General features: G+C 34.2%; 1 protein-coding gene across 2 annotated transcripts in view; it reads left to right on the forward strand.

Annotated features, from left to right (window-relative positions):
• Window positions 1-19885, forward strand: part of LOC129220276 (feline leukemia virus subgroup C receptor-related protein 2-like) — a 100854-nt gene that overhangs the window by 25362 nt on the left and 55607 nt on the right. Inside the window, exon 1 of one of the 2 annotated variants that reach the window (XM_054854661.1) lies at window positions 3892-4039. The exons of the other annotated variant lie outside the window; for it this stretch is intronic. The gene's annotated coding sequence lies outside the window, so the exon portion shown is untranslated. Of the gene's footprint in view, window positions 1-3891; window positions 4040-19885 lie in introns of those variants that run through there. 2 annotated transcript variants of the gene reach the window in all.

Raw genomic sequence — 19885 nt, forward strand, 5'->3', positions numbered from 1 at the left:
AAAAAGTAAAGAATTCTTTTGCGATTCTAAAAACAGCTCTCTCATGATACGAATTTGAAAACATATCTTCCGCTATTAAATCTAAAAATGTTCTTTTCTCTATTCTTATGTTACAAAAGTTTTCACATTTTCAAATCGAAAATTGCATTTAGCTAATTTTCCCCTGTCTTTCAATTAAAATTTCAACTTAGTACCCAAAGTAACTCTTTCATGTTGCTCTTATTCAAGTGTAAAATTTCCTTTATTTCTAGTAATGTAACAACCCCAGTAATTGGCACTTTAAGAGTTTGTCTTTGAACTTACCTCTGTTTTCATTTCTTAGAATAGATATATTTACTTGTAAATATTTTTGTATCAAAGAATGCACATCTATGCATCTATTTAGTTCACTAAGCAAAAATATTTGAATAGAAATTTTTATAAAAATATATGTATAAAATGTTACTAAAATCACCAGTAATTGGCACCTGATACCCCAGTGTATGACACCCTGTGATCCAGTGATTGGCACATGTTAATAGAACTGGAAAATCACTTCATTTTTCATTTTTAGATTACATACAAATTTCATTATCATAAGAAACATAATCAATGTTAATTTAAAGTAGGAAATTTTACATAAATTAATGTTAAATCACATATCTTGTCTTGGCGTTAAAAACGTTGTTTGGAGAAATAAAAATTTGGAATGTTACATGGAAAGAAATATCGAGATCATATTATTACTGTTTCATCAGTCGGCGTGCAGTTTTGATTTTACGAATTATAGCTGTTTTCACATAAAAAGGAACATTAACATGATGACTCCAAGGAACTATAAAAATGGAACAGTTCTCTACAGTCGCAATATCTGACTGTAGTGGCCAAACATATTTGTTTTATGATGTTTCTTTTAAAATTTAACAGTGTATTCTGGAGGATTCAGATGAATAATAGAACCCATATAATATTGTTGCTGCAAAAATATCAGAAATCAAACTAGTGACACATTGCACAACACATTAGGGACTATAAGTGCATGTGTCAATTACTGGGGACTAGCAAAAGTGAAGTACCACTAAATGGCATCCATCATTTCTTCAAAAACCCAAAAAGAGACAAAAATTTACTTCTACCCACTCAAAGTAACATTTTTCAACTAAACAAAACTTTTGACAACAAAAATTTAAAATATATTTTAAGTCTGATTTTAATGGATTGATGTGCATGCTTCCCTTAAGCCGGAGAAGAAGCTTTTGCAACAAAAATAGGTAACGACCCCAGTAATTGGCATTTTAAGAGTTTGTTCTTAAATTTATCTCTGTTTTCATTACTTAAAAAATATTCATTTGCAAATATTTTTGTATTAAAGAAAGCACATCTGTGCATCTGTTTAGTTCACTAAAATCAAAAATATTTGAAATGATATTTTTCCAAAAATATTTTTATAAAAAGTTACCAAAATCCCAGTAATTGGCACCTGATACCCCAGTGTATGACACCTTGTGATCCAGTAATTGGCACATGTTAACAGAACTGGAAAATCACTTTATTTTTCACTTTTAGATTACATACAAATTTTAACACCATAAGAAGCGTAATTACTGTTAATTTAAAATAGGTAATTTTACATAAATTAATGTTAGATCACACATCTTGACGTTGAAAAAGTATTTTAGAGAAATAAAATTAAATTTAAAGTGTTGCATAGAAAAAAATATCGAGATTACTGCTGTTTCATTAGTCGGTATGCTGTTTCGATTTTACGAATTGTAGCTGTTTCCACAGAAAAGGAACATTAGGAACATTGAACCGATGATTCTAAGGGACCATAAAAAATGAACCGATTCTCTACCGTCGCAATATCGTACTGATGGCCAAACATATTTGTTTTTTTATTAATTCTCTTAAAATTTTAACATCATATTCTGCAGGATTCAAATCAATAGCAGAACCCATACAATATATTTGCTGAAAAAGGATCAGAAATCAAACTAGTGACATATTGCACAGCACATTAGTGTTTATAGGCACATGTGCCAATTACTGGAGACTAGCAATACTGAAGCACCACTAAATGGCATCCATCATTATTTCAAAAATCCAAAAAGGGACACAAATATATTTCTACCCACTCAAAGTAACACTTTTCAACTGAACAAAACTTTTGACAACGAAATTTTAAAATATATTTTAAGTCAGATTTTAATGGATTGATGTGAATGCCTCCCTTAAGTCAGAGAAGTTTTTGCAACAAAAATGTCTGATTTGACACTAGCCACAATTGTTTATCTTTCCTATACACTGCTACCATTTTGAAACATGAATTGAAGTTATAATCTTTAAAGTAAATGTACATTCAGTGGATATACAGACTTCTACTTTTAAAGACTGGATATGAAGATTATTTTAGGACATTTTTGTTGGAAATGCCAATCACTGGTGACCTGCCAATTACTGGGGGTGTTACCCTAGCTGATTTGAAACAAGCCACAATTGTTTCTCTTTCCTATGCACTGCTACCATTTAGTGACATGAATTGAAATTATTATGTTTAAAGTAAATGTACTTTCAGTTGGTATATTGCCTTCTACTTTTAAAAGATTGAATATGAATCTTATTTTAGAACGTTTTTGTAGGAAGTGCCAATCACTGGTGACCTGCCAATTACTGGGGGTGTTACTCTATTTTTTTCAAAAATACTATGTACCATGATGTTTGCAACTTAAACCACTCTTACTCCACATTACAAAAAAAAGATTTGTATTCCCAGTTTTATACCTAGAGATATTTATTTTCATATTCGAATCTAAAAATGCAATGTTTTCACACATTATCGTCACACATAACTGTAAGAAATAATTAATTCAATTCAAAACTCAAATTTTCGACGTGCTCTCGTAGAAAAGCAAACTTTTCTTTCTATGCCATAATCCAAAGACATAATGTCTTTATAGTCCTGTCTAACTGCTCCTCATATTCTAGTGCGAAAATAGTTACATTTATACTTTTCTCTAATTTTAGCCTTGAGATGAAACAACCTTTTCCGTCCATTCAAAAGTCAAATGGAGAACAAACGCTAGGAAACTATTTGATAATCTTTTTTCTGCTTTTCTTCTCTAAACGTGCATTTTTGTCTTTTTTTAGGCATTTTAGATAAGGCAAATGAGTGAAGCCATCCACTTACTATCCCCTTTCAAAAAAATTTTCGCCTCGTGCCGAGAGACTATTAATTTTGACCTTTACTTTTTATATATATAAAACCGTATGATTTACTGTGGTTTAGACCCGAAAAGCTTCTGACTAGACACTTTTACGAGGGAGGTCATTTTAGCATCAGAATAAAATGGCGAATTGCATGCCCAACAGAAATTAATTCATCGGTACGATCTTTAGTACTGTTGAGATAATTTATAGCCTTTTCAAGCAATGATTCCTGTTGGTCAGAACTCAATTTTCAGTTCTTGTAGAGAATTTCAAAACTGACGGGACTTCTCATTCATGTTTTTTTTCTTACTAGAAGCCATTCAAAATTTCATGTCCGTTTTTATTCATAAGATGGGTTTTATTTTTTCTCCGAAGTAGGCGGTTTTGAGAGTCGAAATCACGAGAAACAACGAATAATCCTTTTCACCGACCAAAGAGATGGGAAAATGAATGGCGTATTGTGTCATTCTGGCATCAGAAGTATCGAAATGATTTCTGAGTTATGGACATGAAGAGCAGGAGGAGATACATTTATTCGCTTCCGTTCGGAATAAAGTGTTAGAGAACTGAATGAATACTTGTCTGGATGAATGAAAAAGAAATGACAATAATATTTGAATAGAAACACGTGTTCAGTGTTTGGCAAATTAGCCGGCTTAGACCAGAAATTTTGTGATCATTTAGTTTTGGCAGGTTTCTTCCAGTGGGTGGCGGAGAAATGTGCACCAGTCAACTTAAGGAATTTTCCTGAATAAGTTGAAAACTCGACTGCTGAGGGTTGGAGACTTTAAAAATTCAGCGGTATTAGTTTAAGTCGACTTTCATTGAGACTTCTGAAGATTTAGACGAATTGGTAAGTTCAATAAATGCGTGCATTGAAAAGTAATTTTGTTATGAATCATAATTAAAAAATAATAATATTTGAATAAAAACTTGCGTTCAGTGTTTGGAAATTTAATCGGTTCAGGTTAGAAGTTTTGTGACAATTTTGTTGCCTCAAAATCTTCCCAGCTTTGGTGGCAGTGAAATGCCCACTGCTTATGATAACAGCTAATATTGCAATGTTTAATGAATGAGCGTAAGTGTGAGTGATTTAATAAATGATTGAATAAATAAACAAAAAAAATTTTGAAAAATAAAAATAGAACCGACTTCAAAACTGCTCTAAAAAGTGAAAAATAATTTTATTCTTTAAACACCATCGATAATATTTTTAAACATAATTTTTGAAGTTGACGCAAAAACAAAAAGTAAAATCCAGTGTAACCATATGCTTCGTTCATATTTTTTTTTTTCAGAAAACATCCAAATTACGAACGAAACATTAATATCGTTACTAAAATATGCTGTTATCAATGCCTAATGTATAAGGTAGAGAAGAAACTGGGCCTGTTTAAATTTATAGCTGTAGCTGAGTTATGGTTGTGAATGATTTTGTCTATCTTTTTTGCGCCAACTTCAAAAATTTATGTTTAAAAATATTATCGATGGTGTTTAAACAATAAAATTATTTTTCACTTTTTAGAGTAATTTTGAAGTCGGTTCTATTTTTATTTTTCAAATTTTTTTATTTCATTCTTTTTAGTGTAAATATTTCAGAAATAGTAAGAGTTACCATCACGAAACTTCACCTTATTTTTTTCATAAAAATGCTCCATTCTAAAAAAAATTATAAACATGCTTTAAAACTTTAAGCGATTGCCGCTAAAAAATTACCCTTGTTCCTCTGTGGAATTCATTAGTGTGTTAATTTAATTATAACCATTTAAATATTACGTTTTCCCTAACCAATGCACATTTCACAGCATACAAGTTGCTTGTGATGCAACCCTGTATCTCCTTACTTAGTCCAGATCATCTGCTATTGGCATAGTTGATAACGGTAAAAACACTAAACTATAGTTGAGGCAAACTTAACCTGGTAGCATTGTGAAGGTCTAAACAGATCTTAATCACAGCATTATCTCGCTTCAAGGTTAGATTTACCCCGACTATAAAGCATTAACACTGAAGAAACTTGATGATTGCTTCAGAGAAGCCTTCATTCAAAATTATCATTACAATTACTATTAATGTTACTGTTGTATGGCACCAAAACTTTATAACAATGCGTTTTATATTTAGTCATTTAATAGGGAAATTACATGAAATTTACTGTTTTTTGCCCGTAACTTTTTTTCTATAGAACAAATATGGTCAAACAAAGTAATGGGACCTAAGTTGAGCCATCCCCTATCCATTAAAAAAATAATCATCAAAATCGGTTCACTAGGTGAGACGCTGTGAGTGGACTAACAAAAAAAAAAAAAAAAAAAAAAAAAAACATACATTCGGAAAACATACGGTATGAACTGATAACCGCCTCCTTTTTGAAGTCGGTTAAAAATGAACTATCTCACTTTGACCCTTCCGCTTTTCTCCGCTAATACTAATTCTACAAAGCCTTTAAAATAAAAATAAGCTTAGTATTAAATAAACAAATGCTGCACCGAATATTAGTTGGACTCGATTATTATTTGAAATGTTATAACAAGAACTTCATCATTTTATAATAACAAAACTAGTTTTTGACTGTTAACAAATTATTACAACATGAGTAACAATTTAAAAAATTACTGTAGTATTATATGCTTTGATCTTCAAATATAAGTTTTCCTGATTAAAATAAACTACATGTTTTACTACATAGTTCAAATATTACCTGATAGGTGGCGCTACAATAAGAGTAAAAAAATTCACCAATTCGGGAGTAAGAGTTTGATTGAGTTGTTAGTTTCTTGATTATTTTCTGTTTAGTGCCAGAAAATAGTCAAGAAACATTAACGACAACTTTTTGTAAAACTGTTAATTTTGACATCGAGTGTTATTTTTCCAAAAGACAGTGTTATTAGTCAAATATTTTTGGTGTAATTTAAAAACGGTAGCCTCAGAATTGAAAATAAATAATCAAAAGCAAATTAGAAAAATGAGAGCTGTGTATTTTTTTACGTTATGAAAGATAGGCCAAGAGTTCTCAAACTTTTCCAACACCCCTTTCTCTTATCATTCAGCTTTAGGTTTGAGAGTTTCAAACTTTTTTAAGTCGTGACACCCCTTGAACAATAAAAATTTTCTTACGGCATCCTAATTATTTTAACTGTTATATACAGGACCGCCGAGAGTCAAGGCGGGCCAGTTGTCAAAGTGGTTGCCAGGGCGGTCATTCCAAGCTTGTCAGCTTGCGAGATCGAGATTCTCGCTCACGTGATCGGTTGTGACGTAGAAATGTTGCAAAGTAGCATTCTAATCCACTCGAACTTAGCCGCTAGATTAGTACACGTACTATGTTTTTGGGGAGTGGCAGCATTTTTTCCTGTTAAAGGGGTCTGGAAGAAAAAAATTGTCATCCAGACCCATGTCAATTTTGCTTTTTTTTTTTTTTTTTGTCATTTAAAAAACTTTTCCGTTTTTTCTGCTTAAAAGGACGTTCGAATCTTGTGTCTATTTTAATAAGAATGAAAGATATAATTATTTTCGTTGCATGCATTAAATTAATATTATATTAAACTTTAAACACGTTTTTCTCAATAATGCATTTTTTACTGATTTTTTGCACTCAAACTCTTATAAGTCAGGAACTGATAAAGATAAAGTAATGAAGTTTGGAGCAAATCTTTTTCAAACAGTTAAATTTAATTTTTATTCAGCAAATTCGAGAAAAAAAAAGTTTACTGCAAAAAAAAAAAAAAGGGATTGAAAAAAAAAGAAAAGAAGTGTCTTCGACTTTTCCGAAATTTTTTTTCAAATACTATTTCTATTTTTTATTGAATTAATATTTTTTAAATCGCCGAATAAAAATTAAAGCTTGTAGATATTCGTGCGTAATTTTTAAAAAAAAATTTGAAAATTGACCAAGAATATTTTGAGTTTTAACGATTTTAAGCAACCTCATTTTTTTAAATAAGTAAATTAAATGAAATTATAAAAAAAATATTTAAGTTATGATTTTCTTATAAAATAGATGGTGAATCAGTGAAAAAAATTTCAAAACTCGAAACTGTCTAATAATTTTTTTCAAAATGTCCCGGATCCCTTTTTATTGAAAACAGTTCAATGATGTGTTAAAACTGGCAAGCTACATTGTATAGGGGAGATCTTGGATTTATTTATTTTCTAGTGGTACCCGCACGGCTTTGCTCGTAATAGAAAATTAAAAGTTCATTTGGTTCGCCTGTATATTTACAAATAATACATGATGAATTTCTCGCCAATTTGCTATATTCATTTGCTTGCACATGTTACGGTTCCACGTTATGATAATTTCATAAAAAACTCGTCCATCTTATAATAATTTTGTTCTTAAAATAGAAATAGAAAAAGAACAAAATCGAATCTTCGAAAAATCGCTTCGAGGTGCACACCCCCATGCTACAAACTAATTTTGTACCTAATTTCACGAAAATCAGCCGAACGGTCTAGGCGCTATGCGCGTCACAGAGATCCTGACAGAGAGAGATCCAGACAAACTTCCAGGTTTATTATTAGTGAGGATTTAAACTCCACCAATCACCACCGTACCAACCCTGGCGAGGGTTTGACCGGGTGTGGTGATTGGGGGAACAGAACAGTTCACGAGCGACACACGCTGGAACAATTTTTTGCTACATACAGAAACCAATATAAAATCATGAAACATTAGAATGAATGACGTGAAATACACCGCAAGTTCAGTCATTTCCAGCCGAGGACTGCAGTTTCGTGCTTATTAGCACTCATCAGCCCGGCATAGGAAAGTGACTGAACTGGAGATGGAAAACCTCTTAAGGAAGCCAAGAGTGCGAAACAAACTGGTAGCTAATATAGAATTAGCAGACCAGACGAGTGACCGAAGCAATGGTTCGGTTCAACTCGAAGATTGAACGCGAGGCAAGGTATTTCTATATTAGCTACCAGTTTGTTTCGCACTCTTGGCTTCCTTAAGAGGTTTTCCATCTCCAGTTCAGTCACTTTCCTATGCCGGGCTGATGAGTGCTAATAAGCACGAAACTGCAGTCCTCGGCTGGAAATGACTGAGCTTGCGGTGTATTTCAAGTATTTCTGCTTTAGCCCTGGCTAATGGGCGGTTATTTACTGAATTAGAATGAATGACTGAGATTGCTGGTAAATACAATGTAAGCGGCTATTTGGAAAGTTTTTAGGCTGGATATTTAAAGTTATCTGCTTGAGATATGAGTAGGGACATTATTTTATGGATATTCTTGCGTGCAACTGGATGAGAAAGAATAAGTGTAATATTTTTTGAAAAAGAAAAGTTGGAATTGCAAGTGCAATGGAAAGAACAGGTTAGAGGACATTTGAATATGTAATGTTCAGGAATTCCAGATTGATTGCATACACATAATGGTGAGCTAATTAACTTAAATCTGTGCAGATACGGAGACCGGGGTTTGTATGCGAAGGGGTAAGTATATGAATGAGGGATATGTTTCCTATTTTTGGTTTAGTGGCTCCGAGTTATCCGTCAATATGACCATGCAGTAGCTGTGCTGCCCTTGAGAGTGTATTTTTAGTGAGATCTAAAAGTCGTATGAGATGTGAGAGAAAAAATTGTTTTTTCGCAGTGCAAGTACATTTTTTATCCGTAGGAATTTTTTTCTATAACCCCAAAACAGTGGAGTGAATTCCCAAAACGTACTAATACTGAATAGCCCATGTTTCATCGCAGCAAATTATGTCTTATTCGGATTATTTTATGAAGCTATTTCAAAACTAGTTTACTGTCCAACCACGAATTGTACTGAAATTGGCAAACGTCCAGTTAAGACGAGCCTAACATACATAACGTTTAGAGGCTAACATACAGCTGCAAAAGCTGACATCCCTAAAAAGTAATAGATGCGTCTATTTCCGCCTGTAAACCGGATGTTTTCCTTTCCATACAATCTGTGGTCAGACAGTAACTAGATTTCAACATGGCAAGCTGGGACAAGTAGGCGAATTTCATTTGGGGGCAAGTGTACAAAATCGCAAACTTACCCTAGCTACATTTCTTCTGCCAAAACGTTAAACAATTGAAGCATACACGATTCAAAATGATTACTTAATGAAATAATTTCATTGGGCACACCATGCCTGAGCCCTGAGCTTATTATTTCTTGCATATAGGTCTATACAATTTTACACATGCGCCTACAGTCTACATAGTGCGGTTTTTGTGAAACTCAAAAGAAAATCCGACAAGAGGAAAGTTCATCGGATGTAATGCTTGCAGCAAAAACTTTGATTATTTATGTGATAATCACGACTCTCATCTGCCAATTGAAAGATTCGATTACTGTAAGGCAAAGAACTCCTCTCTTTCCCACCTTATTGAAGTCATAAGTTATAGTATATATGGATAAAACTGCCTAAGGTTGATTAAAAACGTTTGTGAATACGGCCTGTGATTCTCGGATGGTGAACAATCCAGGAAGAACTGACAGTTTTTGATGTTCTAACCGGCCAGAACTACAGCCTGCAGCATTGATTAGGAAATCTGGATCTCTAAGCAATTAGCTTGAAAGTGAAACTGGACATGCTGGTGCAAGAGCAGACTTAGTTGCTTTTTCAGTAGTTCAAAGATTTTCTGCATTACCTCCATTCATGAGTTTTGACTCAACTTAACATGGCACTGGTTATCCGAATCAGAATATTTCTTTATTTCTGTCGCAAAGGGTTTCTGCACCAGCTCCATTCCCTAATCGAGTTCCATATATGCCTACTGAAGATAGTGCCATATCTCAGCTAAACCAGCATCAGCCTCAGAACATTATGATCTTGTCTTAAAGCCAGAAAAAAAGAAGACCGGAAACGGCGAGAAGCAAAAAACCTCTACATCAATACAATACTGATACTCCTGCCAGAAACACTCTTGAAGATGAAGGAAATTCTTTAGCGAAACGAAAATTAGTATAAAAAATTTCCAAAACCAACAAGAGAAGTCCAAAGATGAAATTAAACCGAAAAAAAAGACAGAAAGGAAGAAAGAAGATACAGAATCTGAGGATGAAGACAATGCTATTTTGCTTGTATTGCTTGAAAAGTTTCATAGATGGTAGATCTCGAGAAAATTAAAACCCTGGTGGAAGAAACAGCGCGACGCTGCAACGGAGTATGCTGGAGGAACAAATCTTTTTTGAATATGAAAACTGCACTTCCTGCGACGATATGGCATAGGTTAATAACCCCATGCAATATTTACTAGGAGCTATTATCACTTTTATACTGTAGCTTACTAAATGAATTACCTTTTTATTTTTTCAGATTATTTATAAGCAAATCAAACGTTGCTCGATTCACTCAGTTTTTACGTTTTTTCAGCATTTTTTTCTAAACTCAAACGTTTTCTTTAGTGTGATACCTACTTAAAAAAAATTAAAATGCTAAATTCGTTCTTTCCCCCAACTCATTGCTAAGTTCTACTTACTTGTTTAAAGCATCCCCGAGACTTGATGTCAAATTTTCTGTGTACCAATTTGCCAACCTAGCCTATGCTACTCGCCAACTTACCCCGTGATGAAGCAAGTGTGAAAACTCTGCAAAAGTTTAAAAAAAATATTAGAACAAATACACACACTAAGCATAGTAGTATCATATAAAAAATACAACTTTACTGCCAATACTATATAGATCACCTAAACAATAAAAACATTTTTCTACTGCATGTAGTGTATAACCATTAAAAAAAATAAGTTAAAAAAATTTTCCGACGTGCCCTGGTCTCACAAATTATAAATTTCAAGAAAATTTTTTTGTTTTTCACTTTGCCCCACAAGAAAAAAAGTGAAAAATGTTCACTTTTTTTTTTTTTTGAAGGTACAAATTTACTGCCAAAAGTAAAGAGTAATGTTTCAAATCAAATAAATCATTCTTTCTTCATGTAGGTACTTAGTACTTTTAGCTGTTAGTACGTTCTAGTATTTTTGTGAGTTTAAAATTATTAGCTGTTGTGTAGTATGCATGTAAACTCAAAACCGTCGAAATGTTTCTCTGAATTTCAGGTAGTTTTAAATTCTGAACAAAACGCATTCAAAAACTCGTATTTTGTGATGACTAAATGGCCACTTTTACTAGGTTACAGTTTCAGAGCGTAAATTAGAACTTTGTAAAAGATGTCATCCAAACGGTACAAAAAATTCCTTCACAAGAAAAATAACTCCTTTTCAATGTGCTGGTCAAATTTGTCTCCGTCAATTTTCTTTTCGTTAGTGTCATTAGAAAGAACATATTTTTTTATCAGAATACACTCTGTCGCAAAAAAATATATGCTCCTAGAAGAATTAGAGCTACAATCATAAAACTCGGCACAAATACAGTTTGGTAGCCGATATGCAAATGATTAAAATTTCAGCGCCAATGAAACAAGGCTAAGCGCATTATGAGCACGTGAGTTGCACAGGTGGGAGAGTTTAAAAGCATGAGTACTTGTGCCGTAGGGCTATTCAATCGAATCTGTTGATTTCGGTAGACTGTATTGTGACTTATGATGCCTCTGAGACGTAACCGGCGGTAGTACGAACAGCTGACGGATTTTGATAGGGGCCGTATAATAGGCCTCAGAGAAGCAGGTTCGTCAAACAGGAGTATCGGCCGCCACCTCGGTCGGAGTGATATGGTAGTTGCTCAGTGTTGACAGCAGGGGATCACGGAAGGGAGAGTCTACCCTCGCGGAGGGTCAGGGCGTCCCAGGAACACAAAAGAACACGAGGATCGCGCAATCAGAAGAGCAGCCATGTCGGCTCTGAAAACGTCACTAGCATTGATTCAACGCCACTTACCTCTTTCCAGCCACCCGGTGGTATCAAGGGAAACCATTAGGAGACGACTGGCCGAAGTTGGCTTAAGGAGCCGACGTCCATTAAGACGCTTGCCAATTACACCACATCACAGGCAGTGTCGACTGGGTTTTTGTCGACCTCGGGCAGCTTTTAGTGTAACAGATTGGAGGCGTGTGATCTTCAGCGATGAATTCCGACTCAGTCTCAGTGCTGAGGATCACCGTACACGTGTGAGGAGGTGCACCGGCTAGCGCTCCGGTCCGGCATTTCTTGTCGAGCGGCATACAGCCATTTCACAAGGTGCGACAGTGTGGGGAGAGATTTCTTGGGACACACGATCAGCTCTAGTTGTTCTCCAAGGCACTTTGACAGCTCGCAGATACGTGGACAGCATTTTAACGCCGATTGTTCTGCCTATGATATCAAGTCGCCCAGGTGCCATTTATCAGCATCATAATGCTCTTCCACTAACTGCGCGACTCTCTCAACATTGGCTTCAGGGATATGACGAACTCCCATGGCCTGCCAGGTCACCAGACCTTTTGCCAATGGAGCTTGTCTGGAACGTATTGGGTTGGCAACTGCAGCCATCCCAGGATACAGGGGAATTAACGACGCAGTTGCAAAGATTATGGCATGATCTTTCGCACGGGGATATAAGTGACCAAACTGAATCGATGCCATGTCGAGTTTCGGCTTGTATAGCTGCCAGAGGTGGCTTTATTTCATATTGATTTGTTACCTTTAGATGCTGTAACTGCTTAATAAAATTATCTTTTATTCTGAATTTTTAATCATCTTCTTATCTCCTTACATACTACATCCCTGCTAAGTTTCGTGAGTGTAGCTCAATTTCTTCTGGGTGCATATATTTTTTTGCGACAGTGTATTTTCTTTTCCGATGGTGTTCTTTCAAGTAATGATGCAACATTGAGGTTGAAATACTGTCTGTCTTAATGAATTCCATGCATTAGGCTAAACTTGAAGAAAATTTTATTTCAGTGGAGATCTGAAATTTTGGGAGATGAAAGTGTTGTTATCATATATGGCCAACCGAAAATCAATTCATGGAGATCTGTTAGCTCAATAAACAAAGAAAAAAGATAAACATAAATATGTAAACGAACAAACATGAAAGAAATAAAAAAAATTCGAAAAAAAAATAATAAATAAATAAATAAAAAATAGAACCGACTTCAAAATTGCTCTAAAAAGTGAAAAATAATTTTATTCTTTAAACACTATCGATAATACTTTTAAATATATTTTTCAAAGTTGGCGCAAAAACAAAAAGTAAAATCCGTTGTAACCATGCTTCGTTCATATTTTTTTCTGAAAATAATCCAAAGTTTGGAACGAAACATTTATATCGTTACTCAAATATGCTGTTAACAATGCATAATGTATATGGTAGTGAAGAAACTGAGTCTGGTTAAATTTATAGTTGGTGTTGAGTTATGGCTATGAATGATTTTAGCTATCGTTTTTGTGCCAACTTCAAAAATTATATTTTAAAGTATTATCGATAGTGTTTAAAGAATAAAATTATTTTTCTCTTTTTAAAGCAATTTTAAAGTTGTTTCTATTTTTTTTCCAAAATTTTTTTATTTTATTCTTTTTAGTCTAAATACACTTCAGCAATAGTAAAAAGTTACAATCACGAAACTTCACCCTACTTTTTTCATAAAAATGCTCCATACTAAAAGAAAAAAAAATACTATAAACACGCCTTAAACTTTAAGCGATTGGCACTAAAAATTTATCTTTGTTCCTCTCTGGAATTCATTTGTGTGTTAATTTAATTGGAACTATTTAAATATTACATTTTCCCTAAGTAATTTACATTTTACAGCATAAAAGTTGCTTGTGATGCAATCCTATATCTCCTTACTTAGCCCGGATCATCTGTCATTGGCATAGATGATAACGATAAAAATACTGCTATAGTTGAGGCAAACCAAACCTGGAGCATTATGAAGGCTAAGCAGATCCTGATCACTGCATTATCTCGCTTCCAGGTTATACTTACAAAGAAACCCCCATTTTGGATCAATGACAATGAAAAAACTTGATGCCTGCTTCAAAGAAGCCTTCATTCAAAATTATATCATTAAAATTACTATTAATGTTATTGTTTTATGGCACCAAACTTTTGTAACAATGTGTTTTATATTTAATCATTTAATAGGGAAATTGATAAAATTTACTGTTTTTTGCCCATAACTTTTTTTTCTAAAGAACAAATATGGTCAAACAAACTAATGGGACCTAAGTTGAGCCATCCACCATCCATTAAAAAAAGAAAAGGCAACTCAATAGATGCATTATGTTTTTTACTATTATTGATTTTTATCATGACATGTTTCTTTGTTTTGTATTTGTTCACATAATGTTTTCATAAATAATGCAATTTTTGTACAAAACTAGCATTCCCGTACCCGGCATTGCTCGGGTAATGGAATTAGCAGGGGTTAACAGTGCTTGGTGCACCTAGTTGCGAAAATTCCCTATAATAATTACTTATTACCTATAACTTTTTCTAATTTGGGGAGGATCCAGGGGACACTGGACTCCTTATATATATATATATATATATATATATATATATATATATATATATATATATATATATATATATATATATGTCCTTGTCCTTAACCGATCTTTAACTGTTATTAACGATCCTTTTAAAGTATTGATTATCTTTGCAAACACAGGTCATCCACATTTTATTGTTATACCTATGTTTAAGCTAGAACTTCTTTGTATACAACATTTTTAGTTTTTTTTTCTGGTGCTAAAATTATTAAACTGCTTGATGAACTGGCTTTGGAGCAAGCTACATAACATTGGTCGTGTGAAAAAAAGTCTTCTCTTAAATCGATCCCTGCTACTTTTAATGTCTGTCCTTGTGACTTATTAATGGTTATTGCAAAGCAAACTTTAACAGGAAACTGCACTCTTCTGAATTCAAAAGGATAGTCCGCCTGTGATGATGTTCCTAAAAACTTCGTTTCTAGTTTTGAAAAAATAAAAGCAAAAGATAGAAATATTATGATTTGACTTGAGAAAAGCCTCGTAGAATCACGTGAGGAACAAAAACAATATCAAATTTATAGTTCGCTATCGACCAAAAGTTGAGATGAAGTACTGAATAATGATTTGAATGGAGGAAAGCCTTCGAAAATAAGGGATTTGAATTTCAATGACAGGTTTTTATTTTCGCAGAAATTAAGGGGCTTTAATTAATTTCTCCCGAACTAATTGAGATTTCGAAAAATCCTTTCTTAGTGGTTACTTTTGTAATCATGCGGACATGCCTGCCAAATTTCAAGTCTGAAGCTTCAGCGGTTTCGGCTGTGCGTTGATATATATATATATATATGTATATATATATGTTATCTCAGGACATTGATTTTTATATATTAAGATATATATATGTTATCTCAGGACATTGATTTTTATATATTAAGATATATATATGTTATCTCAGGACATTGATTTTTATATATTAAGATTATGAAATGTGGTAACGAAACAATATGTTTTTTGAGGAATTTCAAATACCGGTATTAATACCCGTATTACGTTTTAAAAATACCGAATACCGGTATTGAATTTTTGGTCCGGTATTGCATTCCCTAGTGAGTACTGTCATGTGCTATACGTGTGTCCACAATACAGGGTGTTTCTGAACTCTTGGGGAAAATCTTTAAGGGGCGATAGCACATATTAGGACAAAAAATATAATTTCAAAAATAAGGGTCCCAAACGTCTTCCGAAGGAGATTTGCCCCATTCAAGTTTGGGGTCCGAAATTTCAAATGATCATAAAAAACGGAAAAACTGGTATATTCGTTTGCGGTTTTCGCTAAAATTATTCTTTTCATCAGTATTTTCTTGAAAATAAATTTTGAAGATGTAATTTTAAAAAATGCCGATAGAGGGCGCCTTAGACTTTGGAGTAACAAACAACTACTATTTTCAAAGCTATTTTTGAATCTCGTTAAATGCTTTCTAATGCTTGAACTTAAACTTAAATTTTTGAGCTCAAAATCAGAATCATTGGAAGTGGCTAGGTGTGTGTTGCGCAAACGGAACTATGTTCAGAAGTTAAACTACACTCCGTCACAAAAAATGCATTCACCTAGAAGGAAACGAGCGATCTTCACGAAACTTAAAAATGCATGCGGCCTTGAGAAAATAAGGAAATGATTACAAATTCAGAAAAAAAAAAATTTATTAAGAAATTAGGACACAATAAAGGTTACAAAACCTTAAGTAGTATAGCCTCCTCTAGCAGCTGTACAAGATAAAACACGGCGTGGTATGGAGTGAAATAGGTTACCTATGATCTCTGAGACAAAATCGGGATTCATCGTTGAAGATAACACGTCTCTTGTCTGTCGCAACCCAGCTTAATCAAGTGCAGCGAAAATCCAATCGACGAAAATCCAAACCATTTCAACGGACGCCGGTTCGAGATACCAGCGTCTTCTAGTCTACTCCAGGTTGTTTTCCTCGATACCATCAGTTTCTTGGAAGGTGTTAAACGGCTGGGAACTAATGTAAGAAACCTCATTGATGCGGTAAGGACCACTTTTATGATGTGCAATCTTCGCGCTCATTCTGTTTCTAGAATGCCTTAACCGACCCCAATGGAGTCATTCATTTATTTTCGCCTACAATCGCTCCGACCAAGGTGGCAGCAGATACGCCCATACAACCAACCTGCTTCTATGAGAAATACTGTACGTACCTTTAAAAAGTCCAACAATTGTTCATATACCTCTGAAAGGTCGTCCTAGTCACAATAGCATCTTTACTACTCGACAGTTTCGTTTCAATTTCCCTTTGACACAAGCTTTCCCGCTTTCAATCTACGCATAATGCATACGTTAAGCGCGTTTACCTTTTCCTCACTGGCGACGAAATTTAAATCATCTCTTAACAAACTACATTCCTGCCGAGTTTGTTGGTTGCAGCTCAATTTATTCTTGATGCATACATTTTTTTTTTGTGAAGAAGTGCAGTTCAGCCTTTGAAGATAGTTCAGTTTTCGCTACTTAAAATCCCTTCTAACAATTCAGATTTTAGGCTCAAAATTTAAGTTCAAAAATTAGAAAACATTTAACGAGATCAGTAGCGTAACTAGGGGTTGGCAGGAATGGCTCTCGCCAGGGGGCGCAGCAGCCAGGAGGCGGCATTTCGACTGATTAAAAAAAAAGAAAGAAATTAGGAGGTTTTTTTTTAAATTTCTTATTATAGAATTTGAAAAATGCTTTAAAATTTTTTTAAACAGTCGCAAGATAAAAAACTAGAGGGTATATATATATATATATATATATATATATATATATATATATATATATATATATATATATATATATATATATATATATATAAAAGGTGAAAAAACCTGAAGTCAGTGTAAGGCATTGGTTTTTGAACACTGATATAATCTTATACAAAAACTTTTCTTTTGGACAGAAAAGAAGTTTTTTTTTCTCTCAAAAATAACAAACAGAAGGATGAAAAATCGAGAAGACTTTCCTGGGCAGCACGAACTGCGCCCTACCCTACACCACAAAACCATATTATATGTGGAGCTCTGCTCTAGTTGATTTCGGTTGGAGACACTGAAGCGAGTTTAGATATATTTGACAAAACGGAATTTAGCTCCATGGTGCCCATAAGTTGATTTGAAATCGGCCATTCCTATCCACTCAAAATAAGCAAGTCTTCCGTTTCCAATTCTTTATGCCGCTTTTTTTTTTGCGATATTACTTCAACTAATTAATTGCTCTACTTGGAAAATAATTAGCATTCTTCCACGATTTAAAAAATCGCCGAACTTTCGCTACTCATTTTGAAAAGATTTCGAATGGAATTTTTTGGGCTGCGATTTTATGGTCACCGAAAGGATCTCCACATTTGGCAGCAATGTTTCTTTTTCAAAAAGTAATAAGTAGGCACCTATGTCTCTAAGTCGGGAGCGGGAGCATTATTATCCAAGGTTTCGAAAAAACAACTGTCGCAAATTTCGCGATTGTTTAAAAAATCGTACCAAGTATACCGACAATAGGTCATACTTTCCAAAATAAGTAACACAAGTACGACGGGACGGGATTTCGAATTAGTAATTTTTTAAGCGCTGTTTGTACTTCGATGGTCAGATACGCAAAGCTGGATACGTTTTTTTCAAAAAAAAAAAAAAAAAAAAAATAATAATAATAAATAAACCTTTTTTTAAACAAGTGAGCTTCAACTCCCTATTTTAAAAATTCTGCAATTTTGAATATGCTTATCTTTTAAGGAAGTGCTTTCGTTTCGTTTTATAACTCGTACATCTGTGTCCCTCATAATCATTATTGCTTTAGTATGTATTGATAATGATGTTTTGTACATGCAGTTTACGCGACTTTGAGTCGTATGCTGTTTTAATGAGTTATATGTGATAAGCTGGAGTCCCACCATTTTATAGTCATCGAGGGAAGAGTCGTGCACTGTCCGTTTTCCACGAGAAGGCACTTGACTCCACCTTCGTGACGTGGTATCCGATGATTCTATTCCGCTGTTTTCGGCGGAAAGCATATTCGAATCATAGCATTTTGTCGTAAAAGCAGCAGTTTGTAAGATGTAAAAATAACGGAAGTAACAACAGACAAGTGCAGAAATTGATGTTAAGGACACTGATTTTTTTGCACAGAACAAGGAACACCAAAATTAAAGTTGTCTGATTGTCTCATTTACAATCGCGGGGATATGTTTACCGATCACCCCCGAGTAAAATTTAACTCTGCGTTCGAGAAAGCGGGGCGAAGTGCCTTCGTGTGGAAAACGGATAATACTCTATCAGTGGCGCAATGCTTGAGAGAGTTTTAGGGGTTAGCCACCTGAAACAATTATTTTTAGGCTATATTGTTTCTCTTAGTATGGTAATACATTTACGGTGATGGACTGCGATGAAGGAAGTTATGAACAGCACCTCCCACTCCACCGTAAGAAGTTCTGGCTGCTCCGCATGGTGGGGGGGGGGGCACCAGTTGGATCGTGCCATTGTGCATGCTATTTTAGTAAAACAATGCATGATTTGTAAGAGATTCATTTTTATTTCATCTTCTCAGCCCGAGTCCTATTGTTGTGCTACTCCCTACATCCCCTTGTTTGCGTTCGCAGTATGAAAGAAACAGCAAAATATATCCCTTAAACTTCTTAAATTCAGAAAATGAACAATTGCTCATCCTGACTTCAATAATTGGTAGGCCCATCATTTGGGAGATCAGAGCGGGGAGGAAGTAATTGACTCCCCCTGGAATTTAGAAACACTAGGTAATTATGCAATTTTGTATGTATTTTGTTGTTTTTTCCAATGAAATATTTCAAATACAAGCACTTTTCCTCCGATCCCGCTGGAAATTTTTGAAATGGTGGGTCTGCTAATAGGTAATATTCGCAATTTAATCGAAATGTTAAAAAATGGGGAGATCACAATGACCTCCGATGACTTCCCATATGGGCGCCCCGGGGGGGGGGGGGCGCAATTTCTTAAGTTCGCCAGGGGCGCTAGGCCCCATAGTTACGCTACTGAATGAGATTCAAAAATAGCGGTGAAAAATAGTTGTTCGTTATTCCAAAGTCTAAAGCACCCTTTATGGGCATTTTTAAAGCTACATCTTCAAAGTTTATTTTCAAAAAAAAAAAAAAAAAAAAAAAAATACTGATAAAAAGAATAATTTTAGCGAAAACCGCAAACAAAGCGACCAATTTTTTCGTTTTTTTAAGATCATTTGAAAATTTGGACCTTAAACTTTAATGGGGCGATTCTCGAAAAAATGTCCTGTGCGTAACGCTAAGTTTTTTATTTTATTCAAGTAACTATTGATTAAATATGAGATTAACTGT

This window comes from Uloborus diversus, chromosome 4, assembly GCF_026930045.1.
Source record: "Uloborus diversus isolate 005 chromosome 4, Udiv.v.3.1, whole genome shotgun sequence".
NCBI lineage: Eukaryota > Metazoa > Arthropoda > Arachnida > Araneae > Uloboridae > Uloborus > Uloborus diversus.